At 42.8% G+C, this 26,403-nt stretch overlaps 1 protein-coding gene across 7 annotated transcripts in view; it reads left to right on the forward strand.

Annotated features, from left to right (window-relative positions):
- The window catches only part of CUX1 (cut like homeobox 1), a 269,017-nt gene that overhangs the window by 140,518 nt on the left and 102,096 nt on the right, over positions 1-26,403 (forward strand). The gene's annotated exons all lie outside the window — the stretch shown is intronic.

The following is a 26,403-nucleotide window of genomic DNA, read 5'->3' on the forward strand; positions in this document are numbered from 1 at the left end:
AGCGGGATTAAGCACAAAGAGTCATTTCAATGTCTGGAAATGGGATGGGAACGAAGCAGCCGTTTCAGATGGCTGGGATACTGCAAGGGAAGGGCTGGGGCTCAGTGTCACCTCCCTGTGCCCACTGCCCAGGGTTAAAAACCGGTCAAACTGGCACCAATTCTAAATTTCTCACCCCGTGGTTCTGTGCCTGCTGAGGATCTGATTCCCCCCCCGAGGAACCCAGAGCTCACCAAATGGAGCCCGTGGTAGTTAACAATCAGCACTTGGAGTTCAAACACCTTTTACATCCTTCAGGATAATCTTTCAGGTGAATTTTGATCTGGCTCTGGGAGTCCAGTTTCCTTTGAGCTCCTTGTAGGATGAGTTCAGTGTAGGGGCATCAAAAGTACTTTTGTTCCCTCATTGATTCCTCCCTCTCTGAGGGATGTAAACAAATGCTGGTTCAGATGGAGCCTTAAATTCCTGCAGATTGCCTTTGTTTTTTCCTGTACATAACTGATATTGTTGCTGTTACTTCATCTTGCAGTTGCTTCTGGGGGGACAGGCAGAGATCAGTGGTTGTAGGCACTGAACCTAATAACCCCTCACCCTTTTTAATGTGTTTATTTGCAGAGTGCTTCATTTTTTAATACTGGTTCCCTAAGTGCTGTAATTTATCTTACACTGAGCAAAATCTGTTCTCCAAAAGATTTGTTTGCATTTCTAGTTCCATTCTTTCGGGGAGATTCACACAGAAATATTTCTTTTTTATATGATCTTGAGAATGACTCTTACCTAATTTATATAGAATTACATGAAATTAGTAGCATCTGCAGTAACAAGAAGTTTATTGTGTTCTGTAGCAGAATGATTATGAAGGCTGGGTCTGGAATATAGTGGTCATGGAGCTGAATCCTGAAGCAGACATTAAGCTTGTACTTTATCTCCCAGACTAATGTACTGTGAAAACAAACTTGTAGGACCTAATAACAGCTGAAATATTTTATCATTGTTTTGGATATTTATGGCAGGAATAGTTCTTGCATAACAACAGTCGTCTGTAGCATTTGTAGCCCAAATTTTGCAATATGGAAATCTAGAAGAACATGAAAAGAGAACTGAATGTAGACAGTGAAATTGAGTCATCTATTTTAATTGTAAAAGCTGGGAGAAAGGCTGAAGAAACACCAATAAAAAGGGTGAAAGACAGTTTGATTCTTTTCTTAAGAGAAACCCTCTTTTGATCTAAGTCTGAAAAGCTACTTGTATTGCCAATTTTAATTTTATGTTTTAAAAACATGTGATTTTTATCTCAGGCCAGAATTGTTAGTTTTACAGACGCTTATTTGATGCAGATGAATTGGAGTGCCTTCAGGAAAAAAACAGATAATTGTCAATTTTTTAAAGCTAACAGTGCTTTTAAGATTTTCAGTCTCAGAATAAAGCTGTCTTTCAACTACTTGAAACTTTGAAAATCTTTCAAACAAGAAAAAATCCCCAAGAAGCAAAAGAAATACAGAGTGGGAAGTCTTCATTATCAGCTTTAAGGAGTCTGGATTTTATCCTGGAGAGCAGTTGTGGTGATCTGAAAAGTTGGGAATCATTCTGTCAACTTGTTTGTTTTATCTTTTCACAATGTCCCGTTCAAAGTACTCTACATGCAAAGGGAGGGACAGATGCACAGCCAGGCACCTTCAGATGAGATCAGCAGCTGGAATTAAAATTTCCAGTCCAATTCTGTCATCCCCACGTACAAAATTCCCAGCAGGTGGGTGTGTGCTGCCCCTGCCCCTTCCCTGAGCCCCAGCAGAGCCCCGGGCTGGGCGCTGAAGGTGTTAATGACAAAAAGAAGTTTATTATGTGCAGTCATTGCAGTCTGTCAGCTGGAATATCAGAAGCTGCCTTTGACAAGATGGCAGGAGCAAAGTTTTCCATGTGTAGGCTTGAAGTAAAATGTAATTAGCCTTTATGTGCAGAACAAGGATCCATTGATGAATACAGCTGGTCTTTGTTTTCTTCTGTCATTGAGTGTGGGAGGTAAAAGTGTTCTTCTTCATGTTTATTAATACAAGATTCCTTAGACAAATGGCAAGCACAGTTTAATATTTGTTGGAACACAGAGGGGCTTGCCAAAACAGTTGTTGTGTAAGAGGATTTCAAGGTTTTCAGATTATAATCATCTCTGGGTTAAATAAATGAATGATTACTCTGCCGTTTTCAATTAAAGAGGCACATCCTCTCTCGAGGCCTGACACTGGTTTGCTGTCCCACACATTCCTATCAGCAAACCTGGATTTAACCAACACTAATGAGTTTGATCTGGAGATTCTGTCAGACCTGGCACTGAAAAGCAAACTCAGGCTTGAGTTTCAGCAAAATTAAAGAATGTTGGGGTTGGTTTTTTTTACCCTAGTGCAACAGACTTCTTTCTTTCTTTCTTTCTTTGTAGAAAAAGAAACATTCTGTATACATTTACTCCATTTCCCAGGGACAAACTGTTCTCTCTAACAGTGCTCTTCTGGTTTGCTGCAGAATCCAAGCAAGTGCTTGGGATTCCCAGCTGAGCTCCCAGCCTGAATGGTCGGATTCCAGTTTTAGATCAATTCCAGAGCCACCTCTTTGCTCCGACCCCTGCTCTCCCCTAACCTAAATGAATTCTAATTGGAAAAGGACCTTGGGTTGCAGCACATACAGTAGGCTTGTTACATTACTGTTAACATGTGGGTTGAGGCTCCTTGCCTTTGATGAAAGAAAATATCGGATTTCACTGAAATGCTGCATTTTCACCAGTCAGCTTTAAGTAGTCTTGTGAGTATTTGGGGTACTGCCCACTCCCCCACCCTGTTCTGCAATAAAAACCCTTCATAAACAACACAAACCAGAAAATGTTTAGGTTAAGGATGTCAGTCAAAGCAGCTCTGCCACCACCAGTTTTGTTACCAGTGGATTTTCTGTAAGATTCAGACTTTTTGTCCTTCTAAAAGTAGCACAGGAATGCAACAGAGAAGGAGCTTTTCGTATTTACTGAAGCAGTCATCCAAACACAGCTACTTTCAATAACTTGTAGAAAAACATTTTGCCTCCAGTATATGAGCAGAGAATTGTTGTCCTTCCATAGATCAGACTGATTATTATTTTTTTTGGCAACACAGCTAAGGATGACACAGGAGGACAATGGGAGCAGAAGGAGATGCCTGTGGTTTTTGGCTCTTTGGGGTAAACGATGCTCCTCTTCCGCATTTTCAAACAGACCTGTCCTTCAGGCATCACTGTAGAATGAAGTTCTACAGATGTGCTTTCCTGTGTGGAAGGAGTGGAGAATTGGGCTTGGAGAGAGGGGAGCACAAGTTTTAGAGAATTCCTGAGGAGTTATTTCTGCTGGAAGTTAAGCAGTGGAATTGAAGTATTCATGTGAAATCTTTTGTTACATTGGGGCAAATCTCAGTTAACTTGGACTTCAGGGGAATAATTCCCAATAGTTAGTGAGAATTGAATTATTTACTTTAATTCTTTTTTTAACAAATCTGTCTTGGTTAAGTGCTGGCTGGTGCCAATATATCACTTCTCAAATGTTTGTAGTCTTCCATTTTGATGGTGCTCGGGGTCAAACTGAATAAAAAATAAAGTTGTGCTCCCTCCAGCATCACATAATTACTGTGATAGATGGTCTCAAATGCTGCTTCCCCCCATTGAGCATGAAATACTGTAGTTAGGGTGGTGGTGCTGTACATGACATGAAATAGCTTCTATTTGCTGTGCCTTTAAGGTCTTAAAGTTTCCTATTTCCTGTTCTTTTGATGAGTCATTAACTTCTAATGCTCAGCTTTGGAATTATTGCTGTATTTAAAGTGATTTCCCTAAAAACGGGAGATGGAGAACTTCATAGGCCATGTCTCTTTTCAGAGTTTTTTCTCTCCCTCGGTTTTCTAGTCCTACTGGCACCAGTGAAACCCCAGGAGTGGTGGCAATGAGGGGATGAAAAACCAGGGAAGATGTTGCAGAGAACTATTTTTCTTAAGAAAAAAAGAAAAAAGGAGAAAAATTGAATGGTTTGAATCTTACAGAAAGCTCTGTCTGCATTTTACCATTTGAGGTTCAAAGTTCTAACTGTGCTTTATGCAAAACTCACCAGACTGAAAGTCACTATTATGACATTAATATTTTGCTTAAAAACCTACAAGTGAAGATGAGTGGAAATACTTTGGAGATCTGCTTCTTATTTTGACCTAAAGCTCTGGTGTGAAAGGGGGCTTGAAAGCCTGTGTGCAAACCAGCCTTTTTTGTCACATTTCTGGTTCAGCCTGCAGTCACACCAGAAAAGCTGCAAAGTCATACGGGAAGAGAGTTCAGTGTTCCTGTAAAACACTTGGTTCTGTGAAATCCTGAGTGCTTGCTTGAAGCACTGGCATAAACCTTTACTTTTGGATAGGGAAACTGAGGCACAAGGAGAGTGGATAATGCCCAAAGGCAACAGTCTAGCCTTGTCTGGAGTCTAGAAATATGCAGACATGCAAATGATAAACCACAAACTGACCAAAAGGTTATTTATTTTCATTTTTCATTTCTAAGGGAGCTTTTCTGAGAACTCCATATAAATGGAGCCTTTGGAGTCAGTAGGATTTCGTGCTGTTGCTGGGCTCTGTTGCCTCTTCTGTTAGACTTGTAATGCTTGCAGTTAGTTAATGTAACTTTCTGACAGCACCAAAGTGCCCTAGGTCCTCTCAGGGCTTCTATTTTGTTTGTGTTTTAACCTCCAGTGAGACTGTTCAGTTCCTTTTTCTAGTATAGCCTAAAAGCTGGTGTTATTTAACAACCCAGAGTAGAAAAAAAATATAGCCTTAGGGTATTCCAGCATATTCTAGTCATCACCCTGTTATCTGTAACCTTGGCTTGACATGAGATCCTTAGATGGAAATCTTTAAATAAATGCAAAGTACTTCGGCTACTGTGCCAGCCAGGCTGTGGGTCATCCCAGCCATGGCTGCAACCAGGGCTTCTCCGTGGGAATGAGGCTGTGTGGAGAGGCTGTGGGTCTGTGTGGAATGACAAGGGGCAGGAGTGTCCCTGTGTCCCTGTCCTGTCTGTCCCCACTTGCTCTTGTCAGCCAGACCTCTTCAGGCTGGTGCAGCGGCCTCAGTCCAGGAGCAGAGGGACCACAACTGTGTTCCTGCAATCCCAGCCTCCCAGCAGGGACTGGCTTTCCCTGTGAGGCCAGCTAAAGGACATTCCAATTTTTTGAGCCATCTCACCACAGCAGGTCCTTTTACCTGTAGCAGCTGAACTTTGGAGGTGCCTGGGAGGGCCGTGTGAGGAAGAAGAGGAGCGAGTTAGAGGGGAGGAAAACCCTCTGGCAGAGGCACATCTGCCCCAGCAGGGACAAGGTCCTTGGGCTTCCATCTGCCAGTCAGCTGAGCTTGGATTCCACGCAGCTCTTTCATGTGTGTCTGCAAATTACAACAGTCTTCTTTTTTTAATTTTTTTTCAATGCAAAGTAGCAAATCAACAGAGTTATTTTGGTGCAGAACCGCTTCCTGGCGAGGCCCTGTCTGTGACAGCAGGAGGGCACGTGGCTGTGCCGTGCTCCAGCTCCTGCAGGGCTGGGATGGCGGGGGAGGCGAGTGGGAGAAACCCTGGAATCATCAGAAACAAATGGTTCAGCTGCTTCCAGTCGGGCCCTGCCCTGCGGGGTTACCCATTTCCAGCCCCAAAGCAGAGCTCTCCAGAAGCTGCTGAGTTAAACTGACAGGTGCTGCAGTGCTTGTCCCTACCTGGCCATGTGTTTAGTAGGTGGCTTCCTGCACTGGTGTGTACTGGAAACTCTCCTTGTGCTCCAGGGATGGATTCCAGCTGCTTTTCCCACTCCCACGCAGGCAGAGAAATGAATCATGGAGTTGTGCTCCCTCATTTAATGGAAAGAGATGAGAATGTCCTGAATGAGAATGGAAGTTCAGGAAACTTTGTGAGATCCCAGGCACTAAAACTCTGTATCCTGGAAAGCAGTCTGTTTCTTCTGCCTTGATGTTCTTTCCCTTTGGAAATCCAGGTGTTTGCTGTGAGAGCTGGCGGCCCTGCTCCCCCAAGTCCCACACTGCTTCATACAGACAACTTTCATATTCCCCAGTGCTTTCATTTGAGTTTTTTGTTTGCCTTTTCCAAGAACAGGAAGGTGTGAGCCATCACTGTCAGGAGCTGCATCTGGCACAACTTGCTTTATGGAAGTATCCCTATGCTGTTTCCTCATTAGCAAAGTTTTTCAGCACCTCATTAAACCTACACCTCAATGTAGGTAGGTCTGACCCCATCTCTGCCTTACAAAGTTGCTATGATGCCTCAGCTATCAGCCACCTGACTGCAGAAGCAGGGATGTTATCCTTTCCACAGTTGCTTTAAAAAAGAGTAGTATTTCTGATTTGTGTCATCAGTCAATCCTGTTGATGTTGGGAACTCAGGGGTGTTCCCATTACTCGGGGTAAAGGCTACAGAATGAAGTCCTGTGCCTGTGTTGCTGTACAGGTCATCCCTGCTTTAAAACTCCCAATTATTTCTCCTGCCTGCTCCCATATAAATCTCTGACTTCCCTTTGAGCCCTTTTCCTCATGCCTGTGGCAGAAGCAGAGCTGGGAGGGAGCTGCCTGCGTTGGCACATGCAGGAGTCACCCCCACACTTGCACCCTTGCATTTGCCTTGTGTGCCCTGGTTGCAGGAAAAAAGGGGTTTTGGTCTGCAGACTTGGAGCAGTTTTGGCAGCAAAAAGGCCACAAAACAGTGGCATTTCCAGTAAATCAAAGACTTTCCTGAGGAGCAGTTGGAGCGTGGGGCAGGTCAGTGTGAGGGTGTGGATGTCAGGGGAGCGTGTCCTGCCTGGTTCAGCCCCTTTTGATCCTCCTGGAGACATCACTTAATGGGGCCTAAGAAATATTGTCTCATTTACATATCCTCTGACCTAATTAAAAGACAATAAGGCCATGTGGGATTGCAGTTTTGTGTCACAGAAAATATCTGGTGTGGGGAAATAGAATTGCTTTATCTTGATGAGATTTTTTTAAAGATAATGTTTCAACAAAGAAGTTTCAAAAAATGCAGTCTTTGACCAGGAAACTGAGAATCCAGGATAGAACACTGATTCAGGGATTTGGAAGAGCTGGGTGTTGGCCAGCTTGTGGAGCAGAAGGGATAAGGCAGGATGGTGCAGACACTAAACCCAAGAAAAACAATAGACAACATGCAGGCCTGTTAATAACTTCATTAGCATTCATGTAAAGCATTAAATAAACAAATGCATAATACACAAATCTTGTAAGCCCGAGATTATTAACCCTTAATGCTTCTCTGCTGTTTCTGCAGGAGCACAGCAGAGCAGAGGCTGTGATTTTGTGCCTGTGCTGGCCTTGCCTCCCAGATTTTTAACATGTTGAGAAACTGAGTCACAGGGAGATTGGTCAGGGGCTGGAATACTGGAAGGCAACCAGTACTACAGCAAGGATCACAAGTGAGAAATCAAGGCAGTACACAGAGGAAAGGACTTCTGCTTCCCCTCTTTTGCTTGGATGCAGCTGCTTGAAACCCAGAATAAACCCCAGCTGATCAAGTCTTGCTTGCAGGTTCTCAGTGCCTGTTCGTAAGAAATCTTGAGCAAAAATTAAATTTGACTGAAGCACTGCCTTGGGGTTACTAACCTTTTGTAGCAGATTTTCAGTGCCTTTTAATAGCTGATCTTTGGTTACTTGTGATCACCAGCTCTCCAGCCTGTCTTCATTCCTTCTGTGGAACTAATGAACTTTCAGCTGAATAGTGGGGGTTTATTCCCTCCCTCTGTACAGGTTTTTATTAGTGAGGGGCTTTAGGCTAGTCTGGTGTTGATTTGTTTTGTGCTAGGCATAAATCTCCTGTGTTCTCTGGGGACTGCACCCTCTGGATGAATTCCTGCCCTCCTGGCCCTCCTCGTGGGGCTGAGCCCCTCGAAACCCAGATTGCTGGGCTGAAGTCACTTGGGTTTTCAACTGTACTCACAACCAGATATATTCTTATATATATATAAATATAGATGAAGTGCCATGGCAACTTTTGTCCAATGGTTTCTTTTTCTTCCTTTCCCTTTCTTTGATTCAAAATTCAGCTCTGGGAAAAGGGAATCTTTCTATTACAGTTGCTGCTAAGCAGAGTTACAAGGGAGGATTGTGAGCAGGTAACTTTCTTTGCATGGTTTCCTCAAGAAATTGTGTTTACTGATGTTTCATTTCCTATGTTTTTCCTCATTTATGGGATGGGGATTATTAACCTGCCTGAATACAGTGGTTACATCAGACAGATAACCTGAGGGGCACATATGGCTTTCATAAAAATATACCACCCATTTCCATCATTGTGAACTGTGTCATCCACCAGTTGGGCTGCCATAAATCGCTGTGAAATGCACACAGCCTTAACCAGGAGTGAGGAGCACATAACTTAACCATGGAGTAACTAACCATCTTAATAAATCTAAATTCACTCTTTGCTGGAGACACTTCAGGGAAAGTGGGAACAATTTCTACAGCCTCTTATCCCACGTGGTCGTGGTAATGTAAAGGGTAAGTAGAGTTCTTGCTCTGCAGAGAGATCCCTATACCCTGCTCCCTGTTTCACCCTCTGTGTTTGGGAGTCTGTGTCTCATGTAAAACAAAAAGCCCTGCCAAGCAGCCAGCTCTGCAGCCAGAGTGCCCAGCACCCGTGTGCAGGGCCGTCATTAAAAGATTTCATGAAACAGCCTTAAAAATGAAAAGTTTCCTTTCCGAGAGAGAGAGAGATAATTGAACTCATTGATTTGTTTCACGGTTTGTTTGCCCTTTCATTCCCTTCCTGAGGTGCTGTTTGTTGAGGAATGTCTCCAATTGCCAGAAAGACAGTGGGGTGTCTAATATTTCCCCGCCAGCTCTCCTTTCAGCCAGAGCAGAGTACTGTGGCAAGCCTACGATATGAATTTTTAATGCAGAACTTTATAACATAGCCCTTGCAGCACGGCTGCACTACTCTCTTGAGCTTTCAGATTTAATGCTCTGATGAACAGAGCACAGACTTGGGGCATTCGACAGCAGTCAGAATTAACCCCTGCCTTACCCAGGGTGTAGCACTTCATTTCCCTGTAGATTAACACGCATGGGATGAAGATTCCAAGATGCCTCCACACAGACAGGATTTTGACTCCCAAAATTACCTGGGATATGTTTTCCCTCTTTTAATAATGGGAATTTTTAAGGCTGTGTCCTTTTCCTGGGCTCCACAATGCTGCAGTCATTCTGTAGTGGATTAAAGGACACTGTCTTGCCCACTGTCTGGGCTCTGATAACAACCTGGGCTTGATGGCCAGAGAGGGAAAAAAATTAAATCAGCTCTGTAATGCATCATGGCGATGAATTTGCCATAGGTTCCTGCTCTTCCAGATTGGATCATTTAGCTGTTCATGCGGTGAATCATGATAGTCCATCTGAGGGGATTTTGCTCTGTTGGGAATATGATCTTAACTAGGTGTGGATGTTCCTATTAGTCCATCTCTTTATTTACCTAGCGAGAAGTGTAGGGCCCAGCAGTGGAGAAAAGTAGCTCAAATTATTACTCTTCAGGGCATTAGCACATGTTTGTCAGTGTTGAATTTCATCTGCTGTAAAGCTGCCTCTTCACCTCACTTGGTTTAATGTCTGGACTTCTTACTCTTCTGCAGTTTTGGCAATAATAATTCTGCTTTTCTGCAGTTAGTGGTGCAGTGCTGATCATCAGCTTTTCTGTATCAGCCCTTTACTTCCTAAACAACACCACTCCTAATGCATTATCTGGAGGAATATTGGTCTCAAAATCCTCCCGTGTCTCTCTGTGTAGCCTTTGGGTTTTTCCTGGCTGGCTCTTTTTGGTAGCAGAGAGTGTCACAGCCAGGACTGGCCTCGTCGGGGACCTCGGCAGGATTTTGTCAAGAGAAAATTTGTATTTGTGGGTTTAACTTTGATAATGAAGAAGGAGCCTGATGTATTTAAATTGTGGTAGAACAGGTGAAAGCCAGAGAGAATTAGATGTGGCACAGGACTTGCAGAGGTATTAATGGCATTTGGAGAAGGACTTAGTGAGGAGTTTGTGCTCGAGTGCTATTAAACCATTTGCATTAAACCTTTGCAAATGAGAAACACAAGTTGTTCTTAACTGATACAAAATAAGTACATTTACACTGTCTAATCTTAAATCAGCATCTCAGCCTTGGTGAGACATTTACACATTTGTTTCAGAGGAGGTCTTTTAAACAGTTTGTCTTACTATTATAGACCCAAGATTGGCTTGGTTTCCTCCACTGTTATTACTGACTCACGAGATTAAGGTTTTCAAGGCTTGTTGCTAAATGCAGAGAGATCTTGTCAGTTCATTCAGTAGTTCTAGGTATCTATTAACTTTATTTCTATAAAAAAACCACTGTATTTTGATAGGAATTCAGTTTGAGACTGGCTTATGAAGAGGACACTCCTGTTTTTATTGCTGTAGTGGTAATTAGGTCTACATCTTATTGTTGTTGTGTCAAGCACACTACCTAAACCAAGGGGGATGACTCAGTTGTGCCATATGTAAAAAGGGCACACAGGGTAAGGCCAGACTTCATTAATGTGGATAGTCTTTCAGGCCTTGGATGGGAAAGTGGAAGTGCTGTTCTGGTGCTTGCATTGTAGCTGTAAAACTAAGGGTACACAAATAGAAGCACATAAAATGCATTTGCTGATCATTCACTTGGACATCCATTAGGTCATTCTGTGATGAATGGAAATATTCTTCTTTCCTGGAGACCACACCAAAGGAAAAAAGATGCATATGGCATCTGCCGTAATACTCATGCTGTGTTACCACTGACTGCCCCATCTCAGGCACTGGGATGGGCAGTTTTAGTCATTCTGCCCTTTTGCATTGTTTTACCTGTGTGGTGCTTTCTTGTGGGAGTCCTCTGCTTTTACTGAGCCAAAGTGGAAATATTTATTTAATGAGTTGTAGCAGATTTTTATATGCAGAGGGGTTGAGTTGAGAAACGTGACTCATAGGAAGTAAAAAGATCAAGAAATTCGATTTAACCATTTCTGTTCCTCACCCCAGTCCTTCCCATTTAGGGGAAGGGAAGGAAGATTGCAGAGGAGCAAGAGGCAGTGTCCTACCATGGATTCCAGAGACACCTCTGCCTGATGCTCCCTGTCTTGACCCAAATCCAAGTGATAAGTAAACAGAGTCCTTTGGAATGTCTCCACTTGGACTCTTGGATGATCATTGTCCATGGCTTTGAAGTTTGTCTGCATAGCCAGAATGACCTTTTCTTGTTACTGACCCAAGAGAAAATGTTGATTTTTTTAAACTTCTTTTATTTGTATGTGATAAGAATAAAGTCGCTGCTGTAGTAGGTTATGCTTTTTAATTACAGATTTTGATGGCAGGATCTAAATCAAGAGGCTGTATCTGGACTTGGTTAAACTTGGGGCTCAAAGCCAGAATTGATACATGTTCTACTTTTTAAAATGCAAGTAAATGCCTGGAATGGCTCATATTTCTAGGGCAGAAGTTTGAAATAATTAAATTGCAGCAGAGTACACAATGTGGGTGTCTTTGAAGAGGGTACTCCTTGGTTATATGCAGCAGCACTTTTAATAACTTCCCTGTCCTGGGCTGGTTTAGATCCATGGAGCCAGTTGGGAAATCTGCATTAGCATTGGAAGTTGCCATCTGAGTGACAACAAACAACTCCTGCTGCTGGAATGCTAACAATGACAAGTCATTTGGTACAGCCATTTGCCAGTTTAATGGCTTAAGCAGCTTAGTTTTAATTAAACAGCAGCTTCTGTGTATGATATCAGGGAAAAGAATGTTCTGCTTACAAGTGGAGTTGTTTAGTGTTGTCCCTGACTTGCTGGAGACACCAACAGCCTCTTTGTTCCAGCATTCAGCTGGTGCATCGTCTGCCAGTTCATATCAGAATTTGTCTGCAGTAGAGCCAACAAACCCTTTTGGGGTATGGATGAGCCCTAATCCATTGGTTAAGTGCAAACTCAGCCTTGCCTTAGTGGCAGGAATTGTTCCTTGGGTGGGAAGAGCTCCATCCATGGGCTACAATTCCAGGTGTGGTTCCTCACAGAGTGTGTAAGCTGTGGTATCCTTCCCCTCTCTGCCAAACTCTAGGAGAGACCTAGGCACTGACTGATAAAGGGGTAAAATTCCTGCCTCCTGTCAGAAGGTGCACCTGGCATGAACAAAAAGTGACTGAAGTGTTCAAGGCCGGGTGGGATGGGGCCCTGAGCACATGGAAGGTGTCCCTGCCTGTGGCAGGGGGGTTGGAATGAGATGATCCTTAAGGTCCCTTCCAACCCAAGCCATTCCATGATTCTGTGATAATCTGCTGTAGGAGGAGTGAGGGGTTTGGTGGTCCCTCTGAAATTAATTTCACAGAGAATAAGTGACAGTCAGGAAAAGCCCCCATGTCCTTCATTCCCTAGTCCCTGGAAGCTAGAAACCCAGTTTTGTAGGATAGTTGTGCTGGAAGTGACAACATTGTCACCCTCAGGATCATTTTGCAGGTGGCAGAACGCGAGTTTGGTGGGGAATAACAGAACAAGGTGGCATTGCCACTTGCAGACACAGTTCCTGTTGTGAATCATGCTGCTTTTCATCAGATACCTTTCCAAAAAGCCTTTTTTTAATTTGCAAGGAGTATGTGGCGTGGGCTCACTGTATTCCTTGGCTGATACTCCTTTCTCTGAGAGATTGATGTGATGTGAACCTCTGTGTGGCTGGTGAAGGTCTAACACTTGCACTGTTTAAGATTAGAGCCATAACGTCACCTGTAGACAACTGATTATCAACAGCCTGGGTTTCAGAGCCGTTCCCTTTGATTTCTGTTATCTGCAGATGTCAGCCACAGCACTCATTCCATGTTACCTGATCCCTCTGTGTGCCGAGAGCTGGGAGCTCCAAGGAAGTCGAGATGCTTTGAAGGAATTTTCCCACCTTCTTTATTTCTCCTTTTCATTTCCCATCCCTTCCTCTTCAGTCCTTACGTACCTTTGAATCAGTGTGGGCAATTTATGCAAAATCTGATGTTACACCCGTGTTAACAACAATAAGGAGGCAACCAGAGGGTTTCTGAGGTTAAGAAGGTAATAATGCACAAGGTTTAGCTCAATTGTGCTTATTGGGGCAAGTATTTCATATCTTGAATTAGAACCTCTTGAGACTCAATACAGCCTAACATTGTCTGATTTATTTAATCACATTTGCATGAAATCAGATATATTCATCAACAGAGAGCATCGTGCGCAAATCGAATGAAAGCATAACCCAACACAATTTCTGGTAGGAGAATTTATCCTGCAAGTTTTAGGTGGTAAATAATCAGCAGTTTTGTTGCTTATTCCAGTTTGTAGTCACTTAAATTCATCAGCAGTCTTTCCTTGGCTTTTCACATGGATGAAGTCTTGAAGTATGTTGTGACTTTTTACAGAGAAAAAAATCACCCATCGTGGGTCATTCTCATGAGAACAGTAAAGATACAACACTGTTGTTGTAATCGTGCAGGTATCTGGCACTCCCAAATTGGGCATTATTGGGTTTTCATCGTCTTGGTAAATCAAGGACATGTTCTTGTTGCCAGTCACAAAAGGAAGATAATACAGAGCCCTTCTTAATGTCATGTGCTTCAGAGCTGATGTTATAAGGCAGCTTGTCCTTTCTTTCCCAGAGCTATCTACTTTTAAGGGCTTTGTTTTGCACGCTGCTGCAAATACATTTGCTGCCTGCATTAGTCATTTACAGTACTTAGATCCTGTAACTATTGAATTGTTAACATTTGGAGCCAGCTATAATTATCTTTTATTATTATTATTATTATTAATGGGCATAGTGCTTTCTTTCCTCTCTAGCTTTCCTGAACATTTGAGAGATCTTTAATGCATCTTACACTGAAGCATCATCTTTCATCCCTGTTTAGACTGTTTGTTTTCTTATCTCTCTAAAATGCTCACCAAGAATTTTTTGTCTTCATGAAGTTTTTGCTTCCTTTGGATGTGCAAAATGGCTATCCCAGGGAAAAATACGTGGCAAAGGTATGGTCCTGCAGAATCACCACCTTCCAGGACTGCTTTCAACAAGAGCTGCTGTGGCTGCACACCCACATAAAGCAGCAGCTCTATAAACCTCATGCAAATCCCAATTTCTGTAATTCCTTGTTGGGTATGAACCCTAAAACAGTAAAATAAATGGTGGTTACCAAGGTTAATCACTGGCTATTCTATTAAATGTTCTTTTTATCTGTGTTCCAGTTCAGAACTGGGAGTTTTCTTCCACTTTTAGGTAAATGGATGGAAGCCCTTAATTTAACTGTTAGTTATTAGTTTTTCTGGTGCCTTACTTGAATTTTTCCATTTCTGAAACCATACAAACTAGAGGTGCTTGACTTCAGCATTAATGGCACTCTTTTTCCCAGTGTTTATTGTTGGGTGGGGAAGCTGGAGGGAGGATGATCCTGTTGATGGTGATGTTGTTCATATCTGGGGGAATATCCATGGACAGGCTTTCCTTTGAGCTCCTAATGACCCTGTGGATCTCAGAGGTGGAGGAGGGCTCTCAGCTGTGCCATGGCCAGACAGGCTGCAGTGGTATCAAGTGAGCTCTGTGCTGATGGGCTTGATCAGTGATTTTCTGTGTGTTCTGCAAATTCCTGCAATTCCACTGGTTATTGCTAAGAAATCACAGCAATGACTGTGAAAGGCGACCAGTCATAAACTGTAAATGTGCTGTACTGATGTTCCATCCTTTGATGGAAAACTCCAGGTAGTCTGGAAGTTAGAAATGGCTGCTGGAGATCCCTGGTGTGTAAGTTCTGGATGGGACTTGATCCTTTTAACCCTGAGGATTTCTGTCTATAGGACAGCAGTGGCTCCCTTGTCTTTTCCCTATTTGTTGCCTTCATACTGTCATAGTTGTTGTAGTTTTAAATATACCATATCTTGGTGTTAAGTATGTCTGACCAGCTTAACTCATCAGAAAACCATTTCAGCAGAGGGCTTGTAGCTGATAATGGCTGTACTTTCGCCCTCCTCTCTAAAAGACAGTGGCCACTAAATATAGCAGCACGAGCTATTTTTGATTATGTAACATCTCTGCCTGTCTGTAGTCTGATTAAATAATCTATTTTCTTGGCAAAGGAGTGCGAGTTCATTTTCTGTTATTGATCAACACCATATTTTAGCTGTGATACAGATGACTTATTTGTCTTGCTGCCTGTTGGATTGATTTCTGTCACCGCCTTGCCATCAAGGGAGCTGGCAGTGGTGGGACCTGCCAGGCACGTGCCTGTCCTGACCCAGAGCGGTGTTTAACAATCCTTCTGTGCAGTGTGTGGTGGATAAACTTAATACTTTTTGTTACTGTTTTTCAGTCAACATACTGTCTGGTATCTGTATGAACTAAACTTTTATTATTTATCATTTACACTCATGTTATCTCTAGGTGATTCCTGATCCCTTGTACTTTCTATCTCCATAGCAGTGGGACTGAGTAAGTTTAGCTGTACTCAATACCCTAAAATAATCTAAATGGCCAGGGCCTGTGGAAGACTTAATTATTGACCATTTCTTCGAACAAATTTAAGAAAAAACATCTCTGGATTAAATTCGTGAGCCTTACAGTGGATTTCAGCATCCTGCCCATAGAGACCTCTCCTCCCACACCTTTTATTTCTGTCACAACATCATGTAAACTCCTGCTGAATGCTTCAGCCCATGGCTTAGGAAGATGCTGCAGTTGCAGCCACCAGAAAAGGTGGTGAGGAAGGAGACAGAGCCAGAGAGCCCCATCCTCACTGTTTGTAGAACACTGGAGAAGCAAAATGAGGTTCCCTGCAATAATGATTTACTACGCAGGGCCATAAAAGGAGCTGAGGCCAGGGAAAACAGCAGAAGACTAAATCAGCTTTTTTGGGAAGTTCCAAACTTCCACACACGCAGTGCAGGAGCTGCTGGCACCAGCTGTGTGCTTTGGGAAGAGAAGGGGGAGTTGCCCTGCTCTGTGGCTGGGCCTGGTTACACCTGCATGCTCCACAGGAGTGCCCAGCTGAAGCCAAGGGCTCAGCCATGGGGGACCACAGAGCTGGGCAGAGGCTGCCACACCTGAGCAGTTTGGGTGCTGGAGCAGGTGAAGAGCAGGTGGGACACCTGACAGGGTTACAGGGGTACCTTTACACCTCCCCAGCTCTGGGAACAGCAGGGACAATGTTTGGCACTGAGGGTCTAAACAGGGTGAAGTTGCTCATTAAGCCAGTGCTGGGTTTGTGGCTCTGGGAGCTGTTGGTTACAGAATTAGCCCTACATCACAAACCAGGCAAATCCAAAAGGTTGGTTGGCATTTCCTTACTTCCCTTCTCTCTTACAGCTGTTGCTTAACATAGGAAGGATATTTTTCATCCACTCGAGCATTCTGCTGTAGTAGAATTGTGGAGGAATAGTCATTAGCAACACAAAATAATATTTCCAGTTCAAACTCCCCTTCTGTAGAAATACTAAACCTGTTCTATTAACTGTCAAAACAGAATAATCAAATAGTTCCTACCATGGAGTACAGCGTTAGTCAAGCCTGAAGCTGTTTTATTTCAGCAGTATTTTAAAGACTCAACAACTGTTGAAAGGGAAGTAAAGAATTTGAAAAGTGTTTCTGCAAATAACATTTTCAAAGGTTAAATTAGAAAATTCTGCTCTGTTGTCCTCCAAGGGCTTGCAGTAGTACCTGGTGTTGTTGGGGTTTGCCACGAAGGATTATTTAAAGTAATTTTGCTGTCTAATACATATCAAGTTTGGATTCTGTGTAGACAGGCAATCTGTCAGTCATATTAGTGAGCATCCCTCATAATCCAGTACAACTGGATGCTAAAGTTGGAAAAAAGTGAGCAGAGTTACGCATTCAGCAAAGATGTAAAAATAAAACCTGCTGTGTACTCGGCTCTCACAGGAGGCTGGAGGGAAGCTCCAGCACAGCAAGTGGTCAGTGCCAAACTGTCATCCAGCTCCCTGACCCACTCCTGGGGGCTCTGGGGACTGAGTCTGCTTTGTGGGTGTCCCACAGAGGGAAGGGAAAGGAGAGAGAGGGAGGCAGCTCCTCCATGTGAAGCCCAGGAGGTTGCTCTGTGTCTCAGGGGCCTGCCCACATGAAGTGATAATGAACTGGTGCAGGTTTGGACAACACTTGCCTGTTCTCCTTCCCCTGGTTTGTTTTCCCTATTCTGTGGTCTCACATTCCCTCCTTTGTTTCTTTCTGCCTGGTTTTTTTTTTGCTGCTTTGTCACTGGGGTCAGCAAGATTGATGCTGTTGATAGCTCTAAAGTGGAACTGCAAAGTGCTGACATGATGGCCATTTGACAGGTGTCTCCATTCAGAGCAAAGCTGGAACAAATTGGGAAGAGAGAAAACCGTATTGGTAATTGAATACATTATTATAAAGACAGCAATCATTCTGGTTGTTAATCTTCAGCATAGCTCCTGGCAAAGGTAAAACCTACTCAAAATGTAGAATAAACACATCTCTATCGTGCTTTCTGCAATTTTCATTCCATTTATTGAATAGAAGGAGATCAGCTGCCTTTATCAAAGACCATGTAATGCTATTTTCAGTAGCCAGAAGGAGATAACTTGCTTGAGAAGCTAACAGAATGGGCACATCACCTGTATTTACTTCTAAGCCAAGAGCATCTAAAGCATTCCCCAAATACATCTCCCACTTGAATGCTGTGTTACTGCAGTCAGTGTTTAGCTTTGCTTTTGCACAACATGCATGTCCTTTACACTGAGAATGGCAAAAGGTTGCATTTTTAATCCAGATTCCATCACTAAATAATGCCTTTTTGTTGCCCATAAACAACTGTCCAGATGCTACAGGTGGTTTGACAATGAAACCAGGATATTGTTGTATTTGAGTGCCTGTTGGTGAACGTGCTTGGGGGCACATCAGCAGCTTGGTAAGAAATAGTAAATTGGAGATTATTGGCCTGGTGGACACATTCATTTTGTTTCCTGGCAATAAATCCTTCAAAAGGCTGTGTAGGATGTTGTCTTACCCTCCACAGTACCAGTTGCCAGGTCAGACTGGGTAAAGGAACAGGTAATTTAGAGAACTCGAGCGTTTGGGCTGTGACTGGAACAGGTATGGCTTTCCTTCTTTGGTGTGGGGTATTTCCGCTGATCCCTGTCCAGGTCCCTGGGGGATTGCTGTTCTCCACACGGCAGGAGCTGGGGTCTGTCACTGCTCTGCTGGGAAGCAGTAATTTCCCTTTGATCTGTGCCTGTGGAGTGACACCTGTACACAGAATTCTGGCTGTGCTCTTTCATTCTCAAACGGACTTAAAGCTGTTGCACTGAGGATAAACTGGAGGCAGTTAGAGAAAAGCTTTTACAGGTTCTTACAATGATGGACAAAGATACAGAATAAATAAGGGGAAATAAGGGCAGAAATCAATCGATAGCTCATTTTTCCAAATTACTGAGCTCCTCAGTTCTCTGTGGTTAAAGAGAAGATGAGATGCTGAGTGTCTCTGGAAAGAAGCTCCTAAAGATTAGTCTGGAATGTGAATGTTGATACAGTAAAAATTCTGAACAGTCTCCAATTTTTTGAGGTTGTTCTTGCTCTAAAGAAAACAAACATACAGAAATCTGTGATTTTGGCAGTGGTGTAGTATGAGGGAAGATTGTTCATTTTGGGATTGTAACTGCTCAAAACCTAAAGGGATTTTACAAATGTGACATGGTGATTATAATAAAAACAAAAAAGCCCAAAAGCCAGCAACCCCCCCATGTCCTTGACGAGATATTTGTGCTCATTTCACACATTGTAACGGCAGTGATATTACCAAGTAAATTAAAATATTTGTGTGTATTTTTAGAGGATCTTTAATCAAAGCACAGACAATTCCTCCTGCTGTTTCTCCAATCTAAAATATTGCCATTCCGATAAAAGAGAATGACACTTCAGATGCCTGCAATTAAGGTTTCTAATTTTGGCTAAATTATCTGTTTTAACTCCGTAAGTAAAAATAGGTAAATGGTTGCAGGTTCTTTATTTCAAAATGTCAAACTACTACTACTTCTACTACTACTATTATTGTAATTAAATATTGTATGTAAAAATAAATTCTATTTATTTAGTTAGTTGGAGAAACAATTGGAAAAGAGCTTAGGTGAGTTGTAGAAGCAGAATTAGTATGATTTGCTCTTTTAGGAAGTTTTTATTTTACACTTTGTTATACATTTTTTCGATGTAAATTTTTTAAAAAGGCAAATTCTGAAAACCTGGCAGGTTCTGCTGCTGTGCCCTGGGAGCAGAGCAGCCTATTTGTGCATCCACAGCCCTGCAGGACCACAGCCCTCATCCCAGTTTCCAAAGGAAATGGAGCTTCCACGAGCCTGTGGTCTGTTTTACTGCCAGCCTGCTTGGAGCTCATCAGTTCCCCTCCTAAATTAACTTGGAAGCTGATGATTGACTTCGGCAGTAATTAACAGCATTAGAAATCCCCAGCACAGGGAGCTCTGGTGGAGCGTGTAGGAACTGGGAATGGGAGGAAAGGCAGGCAAATAACCCATTTGAGGGCTGCAGGTTGAGGGACAGCAGCTGCAGGTTGATCAGCCATGTCTCCATGGCTGGAGAGTGTCTTTAATCTGTATTTCCTATGATTGGTGGGTGGGAGGTGAAGAGGGGACACTGAAGGGATAAGGGAGGGACCTGGAGATGTCGCAGGAGGAAGCAGCCATGGGGGGCAGCTGGAAAGGCCCAGATGGCACAGCTGATATTGTTACAGTAGTACTGTCTAAACAACTTTATAGGAGCAGTCGATGGGAAGCAGGGCTTTGTTTGGGCTGGGGCTCAGGGAGGATGTGTGTTTTATCCCTGACTCACCTCCACCAGCAGCATCTCAGGAAGCAGCTGTGGCTGCCAGGTGAAGCTGCTCCCACCAGAGCAGGCTCTGCCACAGAACCTGCTCTGTCCAGGGAGGATTTCCTCACTGCAGGAATTCCACAGACTCCGAATCACAAAAATGGGGGAGAACCCACCTGACTCCACCACTCCAGAGGCTGCTCCTTGGTTCCTTACAACACCCAGTTCAAAGCTGCTTTTTGGAGTAAATTGCCATTACCCAAGTCTATTAAATTTCCCTCAGATGATGTTTAATTGGGAAGCAAATTAACTGCCAGCTGAAGCTCTGTGAGCAGACTACACAAATGCTTCACTCCTGGCAACGGGGATAAACACCCAGAGAGCAGGGAATGGACCCAGAGCCTCCAGGTCCCCAGCTGCCCTGCAGGAATGTGTTCTGGAAGTCAGGGAAGTGCAGGGCAGGTGGGAAAGTGTCAGGGTGTACAGGTTTGGGAGTAAAGTGAACTAAGTCACCATTAATAACAGTCACGTCCCAAAATGACTTGCAGAGGATGAATTAGAGTTTCTGCCAGTGTGGACCACAAACCCACCAGTGAAATAAGTGAATGGAAGAGGATCCAGTTTCTGGTGTGAGAGGCACGTTCATCCTGCTTGTGTCAGGATCAGAAAGAACTGAGGGGGTGAAAAACCTGGGAACCAGCGAGGAACTTGCTTTGTGTATGAGGAGAGCAACTTTCCTAATAGAAAAACCTCTTTAGGTTCAATCCAAATGTTTGGATCCTTGGGAAACAATGATTTCATCAGCAAATCTAACTACAGAGTGTACCCTAAAGACCCAAGATGAGGACAGTTGCAGGGAACAGAAGGTTTAATAGTGCTGCTGCCTTGATGTGATTAATAAGGCTGCTGATTTCCCACATCTTATCAGCTGACTATAACACTGTTTTGTATATTTGTTATCTCCATGCTGCATTGTGGTATGGGTGGATAAATAGAAATACCATGGAGGCGACAGGAAACAAAACAAAAATAATCAAACATGTTTATCACTAGAGCATTAAAATGGCTGCTGTGGCAGACACCAGATGAATTATGCAATACATAACTTAATTCTCTGGGCCACAGATGTTTCATTTTTCCTGCAAGAAGCTGATTGAACCTTGAATGACAGTTTCAGGCAGTCTTTGATTGCTCTGTGGGTCACATGCTTGATATGACCTGCATTTGAGTTGCTTTCTACATGCTGTTGCTTTATAAAACATGTAAAATTGACATCGTGTTGGCTGCTCAAGGCCAAGTCAGGAGTAATTCCATGGGTTTGATATGCTTTGTGTGCAAGGAGGGGAGAGGGAAGGGTGCCTGTGTTTAAATTCTGGTGTGTTACTGAATCAGCTGAAGTCAGGAGAGGGGAATTGCAGAAAGCTCTTTCAATTTGTACCAGGAGGCACAAGGAAATTGGGAGTTTGCTGCATCCATGTCATCTCACGTTGTTAGGAAATCCTGTCAGATCAGCAATGGCTCCTGCTTCCCAGGGCAGGCTGGCAGTGCTGGGAATGTTTGTCTAAATCACCTCCCCTGAGCGCAAACACTTGGCACAACCTGGAGGTTTTGTTCCCCACCCTGAGGACTCCATCCTGCAGATTTGCTGGGTTTGTGCTGGTACAGCAGGCCTCAATCTCAGGGCCTCAGTGTGGGTGGGATTCTGACATAAATAACATGAAAAATTAAAGATGGGAATGTTCTTCCATTCTGTTCTCCATGGCCTGTAAAGGGAGGTCAGAAGGATCACAACAGAATGGAATTGCAGGGTCTCCTCTCCTTGTATCCCAGTGCAGGACCTGCAGGAGAACCTGCAATCTGGAGCCCACAGCTCCAGAGGTTCTAAATTTCCCACCAGCTCCTTCAAAAGTTGGTGGAAATGGATTTTTAGGTCTGTCTAAACAAGGTGATTTGTATCTGCAAATTTCAGGTGCAAAAATTGTCTTGGTGCTTCAACACCTTCTTTGAACTCCGGTGTGGCCCAAAGGATTGTGACCAGCTCTGAGGTGGGAGGTGTCAGAGAGGAAACCCAGAATGATCCAAATCTGGACACTCCTCATTTCTGATTTTGATGCTACTCATAGGGCTTTGCAGGGTGAAGCAAAAACACACTGTAAAAGAAAAATAAATGTTTCATCAGGAGAAAAAGGATTTATTGCATTTCTTTTCCTTTCTGTGATGGGCAGCGTGATTGCTGGACATGGAGCTCACAAGAGATCTGTTTGTGGGGAGAGAAAAACACAGTGAGAGCTGAGTAAGAGTTTTTTAAATGCAGGGTTAAACAGTCTGGAGAGCCAAAATTCATATTGACCGTTCATGTTGCAACATGTGCAGATATGTGCCACAAAAGAACATACTATTGCCATCAAATAAAAAAGATGGATCATCTAGTTATATGTTGGCTAATTTTTTGATCCAACTAATACATCTTTTCTTTCTTCCAGCTGCTTACATTAAGTGTTCTCTGGTTTGCCAGGTGTGCCAGGGTTGTGTGTGTGACACTATGGGAATTACAGCTCTGGGGTGCTGTGAGTTGACGTTGTCTGTTACATATAATTCTTTTTTTTCCTCTTTGTCTTTTATTGAGCCCATCAATTAGTGTCAGTCAGATCAATTTCTCTACAGAAATGATTAAGAAAACACTGATGATCTTTAGAATCTGCTCCCTTGTGTCTCACTGGGATAAAGCTGATTTCTGTTGTCTATAAAACTTTATAATTGCAAACATGTTTATTTTACCCTTGAAATCCTGACTTAAAACATGAAGAGGGAGCAAAGTGCTGTGCAGGTTTTCTTGGAAAGCACTTTTCCTATGGACTGAAAGATGTTTTATTCTACAGGGTCTTTTCTCTCTAATGTTTGAGATGATTCTTGTTTTTCCAGGTACCGCTCAGTATCTTGGGCTTTATAAGCAGTTTCTTTAACCTTTTTCAATATTTGATGATCACTTGACACCTTTCAAGCGCTCAGGCCCTCGTTTATTTGAAGATCATACCTGCAGCTGGTGTGGCTGCTTGATCCTGGTGTGCTTAATGAGAAATCTTTCCATGAGATTTATTTCCCCAGCCTGGATCTGTGTGCGGTGCCGTGCGTGGGGGCAGCTAGAGGAAACCAGGATGAATTCATAAATAAGGATAAAACAACCCAAAAAGATGGGGAAGGTGGTGGGTCTCTCTGCTTTTTGCCAAGGGAGGAAGTTGATTTAGTGCAGAGTGTCTGCACAGAGGATCTGGGCAGTGTCCAGTGGACATTTCCCCACTCCCAGCTTAGTGCAGATGACGTTGGGTGCAATCACCGGAGCACCTGAACCCAGCCTGCCTTTGATCTCTCAATTTAAAGCCTCCAGTGTTTCACTGCTTAGCAGAGAGAGGATTTTTTTTCTTCAATTGAGTTCCTAGGAAAGGAAACACCCAATTCATTACTAAACTTAGTGGATTTATGAATCCCTGAACAGAGAAATTCTTTTACAAGAGGCCTGGATTTATATGACACTGGAAAAAGGATTATCTGATCTGAAGATCCTGAGAGGGTTGCTCTGAAATAAAATATTAACCTATAGCTCTTGCAGTTTGAAAAGTAGATTTGAGAACTTAGTAGTAAAAAGGGTGTGAGATCTTCCCCTTTGACATGTTGTGCTGAAATAACTTTTTCTTTTATTCTTTGTACGACCCTTCTGCCTGTTATTCCATCTTGTACTAGCAGTAAAGGTGAATTTATGCTCTGTGGATGTCTGTTGGATTGGAATAATTATGAACTCTGAAAACACATAAATGTGTGTACAGTGATACTCATAAAGTTCCAAAGAATAAAATTAGTGGGTTTTTTATATTACCTTCCTCTGGAAACTTTCTAAGAAAGTGTTTGGTGGTTTTTTCTTTCCTAGAAATTAGGCAGCAAATCCCAGGCACCTTGGCAGGGCACTGAGGTGCAGGGATTAGATGAGGGCATCCACCAGCAGAGTTTAGGAAGTGGTTAGAACTTGGGTAGGGAATTTTTCACCCCTCTGCTGTGCTTAAAGTAAAAATAAAATTGAATATTCAAATGCTGGAATGCTCTCGTGGCCTGAGTGAATGCCGTGATCATTGGGCTGCAGGCAATTCTGCCATTGTTTAGTGATCCGAAATTGCTTCCTAGACCCAGGAACCTTCCCTGATAAAAATTTCATTGAAACCTGAAAAAATTCAGTGCACTGCCTTTTGCTCTTTTTTTATTTTTTTCCCTTTAAATGCTTTGGCCCCTGTTCTTCTTTTCATCCCTTCCCAAATATCCCAAATAACCTCACATTTTTTGCCTTGTGCTGGCCAAGTGCTGGGTTACACTGCCTGTAATTTTAAGAGGCTGAGCTGTTTACCTAATTTGGCCAAAATCTGCTCTGTGCCGATCACAGATATACGTTACAAGGAGGATTTTTCTTTTTTTTTTTTTCCTTAATTAAACATAAATGCACATTAGTTGATAATGTCTGCTTTTAGTTCAAAATTGCCTGCGTAAATGTTTGGGTAATTAGAACATTTTAACAAGCCCCACTGGCTCCATATACCGTTTGCTCCAACTAGTAAACTTTTACATGTTTTTAAAGAAAACAAATGTGTGGGAAAAAATGTTGTTTGTTTTTTGCCAAACCAAAGTATTAATCTGCCCTGGTAGGGAAGTTTCTTGGCCATGCCACTGACTGCAATTTCCAAAGTGTCATCTGTATTTTTCAGTCCTTCCATGTATAAAGAATCCAACAGCAGTTTCCTTCAAGGTTGAGTAAGTTTGAATGTTTAGGGGGCTGTAGCCACAAGATTTGGCAAACCATTCACTTGTCATGTTAATAAAAAAGGAATTGTTTCTGCCTCTTTAAGCTAGTAGCTAAATGAAGGACTTGGATCAACTGGATTTTAATCATAAAGTCCAGATTCTTCTTGCTTGCAAGTGAATAACTTCGTGGTGTTCCGGGTTTTCATCTGATTTAATTTTATTTAGAAGAAGAACTGAGCTTTTTCCCTGTTACCAACCCTTGAATTTGCTGGCTTGTTATGCTGTTCAAACCTAATCGGTTTCCTTGATCTTAAAATGAAAATCGAGCCTTTCTGCACTTTTTATTTCCCATAAGCAATTGAATTGAAAAGTGGGGTGGTTTGGGGGTTTTTTTTCAACTCCTTAAGTTGTTTTTTATAGATAGCATGTTAGCTTTGAGGGCTGTTTCATGACTAGTAAAAGCTTATACCTTGTAAAATCTATAGCTTTTAATGCATTTTGTTTCTCACTTCAAACACAGTACCAAGAGAAGAAATAATAGAATATTTCATGGTCGTGCTGTTTCAACACTTCAGATTCTTTTTAAGTGTTGATGCTGATTTTGTAGCTAGAATGCTTGGGCTTAAAATTTGATTCCCTAAATTCCTTAGTCTGAAAATGTTGAAACTTAGAACAAGCTGTAATACACCCTGAAGAACTGACTTGCTTACATGATTACTTTTCCTCTGCCATGGAGATTATAAGGAACTAGATCAGATAAATGATTATATTATCTGTGGAATGCAAAAACACAGGGTAGATAACATTTATTCCTGAAAACAGCTTTTCCCCACTTTTTTTCTCATGATCTGTGTTAATGTTTAGAAAGTATCACCCTTGACCAAACCCTGATTAACGTTGGGTTGCAATGTAGAGATCTGGTGTAACCACCATAAATATCAGTGTATTTTAGTAAAATGTCTTCCTGTTAATAATTACCCTCATTCTCTGTATCTGTCTGAAGAAGGAACTTTGGAGGGTTTTTTCCTTGCCTTCATCTCTTGGAGTGATGGGGGAATTGAGGCATTCATGAGGGGCCAAGGTTTGTGTTTCTTCAAGAATAAAGAAAGTAAAAAGTGAAATAATCAGATCTCTGGTTCCTAAAAGTGACTTTGGTTCACATGGGGTGACTTTGGTTACAAATAGATTCTGTGTAACCACAAATTTGCTGATTAGGTGAACAAATTCTTCCCTGTGAGGGTGGGGAGGCCCTGGCACAGGGTGCCCAGAGCAGCTGGGGCTGCCCCTGGATCCCTGGCAGTGCCCAAGGCCAGGCTGGACATTGAGGCTTGGAGCAACCCTGGGATAGTGGAAGGTGTCCCTGCCCATGGCAGGGGTGGAATGAGGTGATCTTCAAGGTCCCTTCCAAGGTGACTGTTCCCTTTGAGATTCCCATCAGATTTTCGGTGCAAGCCTGCAGGACAAGCCCGGAGCTGGATGGTGCTCTGCCTGCCAAGTTGTTCCACTGAAATAAAGAGGGATATTGAAATAGGAAGGGCTGAAAATGAGCAAATGTAGTGGAGGGTGAATACATCAAAAATGACCTGTGTGGGACTCGTTCAGTGAGCCAAGCAGAGCTGCCTTGTGCCTGGCAGGTCTGAGTTTGACACAGTCCTTTGTAAACAATAAATCGATGCAGGTTGTTTCTGTGAGTGCATAAAAGGTGGGAGAACTGTAATTTATTTTATAATAAATACTTGT

This window comes from Corvus kubaryi, unplaced genomic scaffold (assembly GCF_017639235.1).
Source record: "Corvus kubaryi isolate FWS band 111438036 unplaced genomic scaffold, C.kubaryi_AGA036_p1.0 37284, whole genome shotgun sequence".
NCBI lineage: Eukaryota > Metazoa > Chordata > Aves > Passeriformes > Corvidae > Corvus > Corvus kubaryi.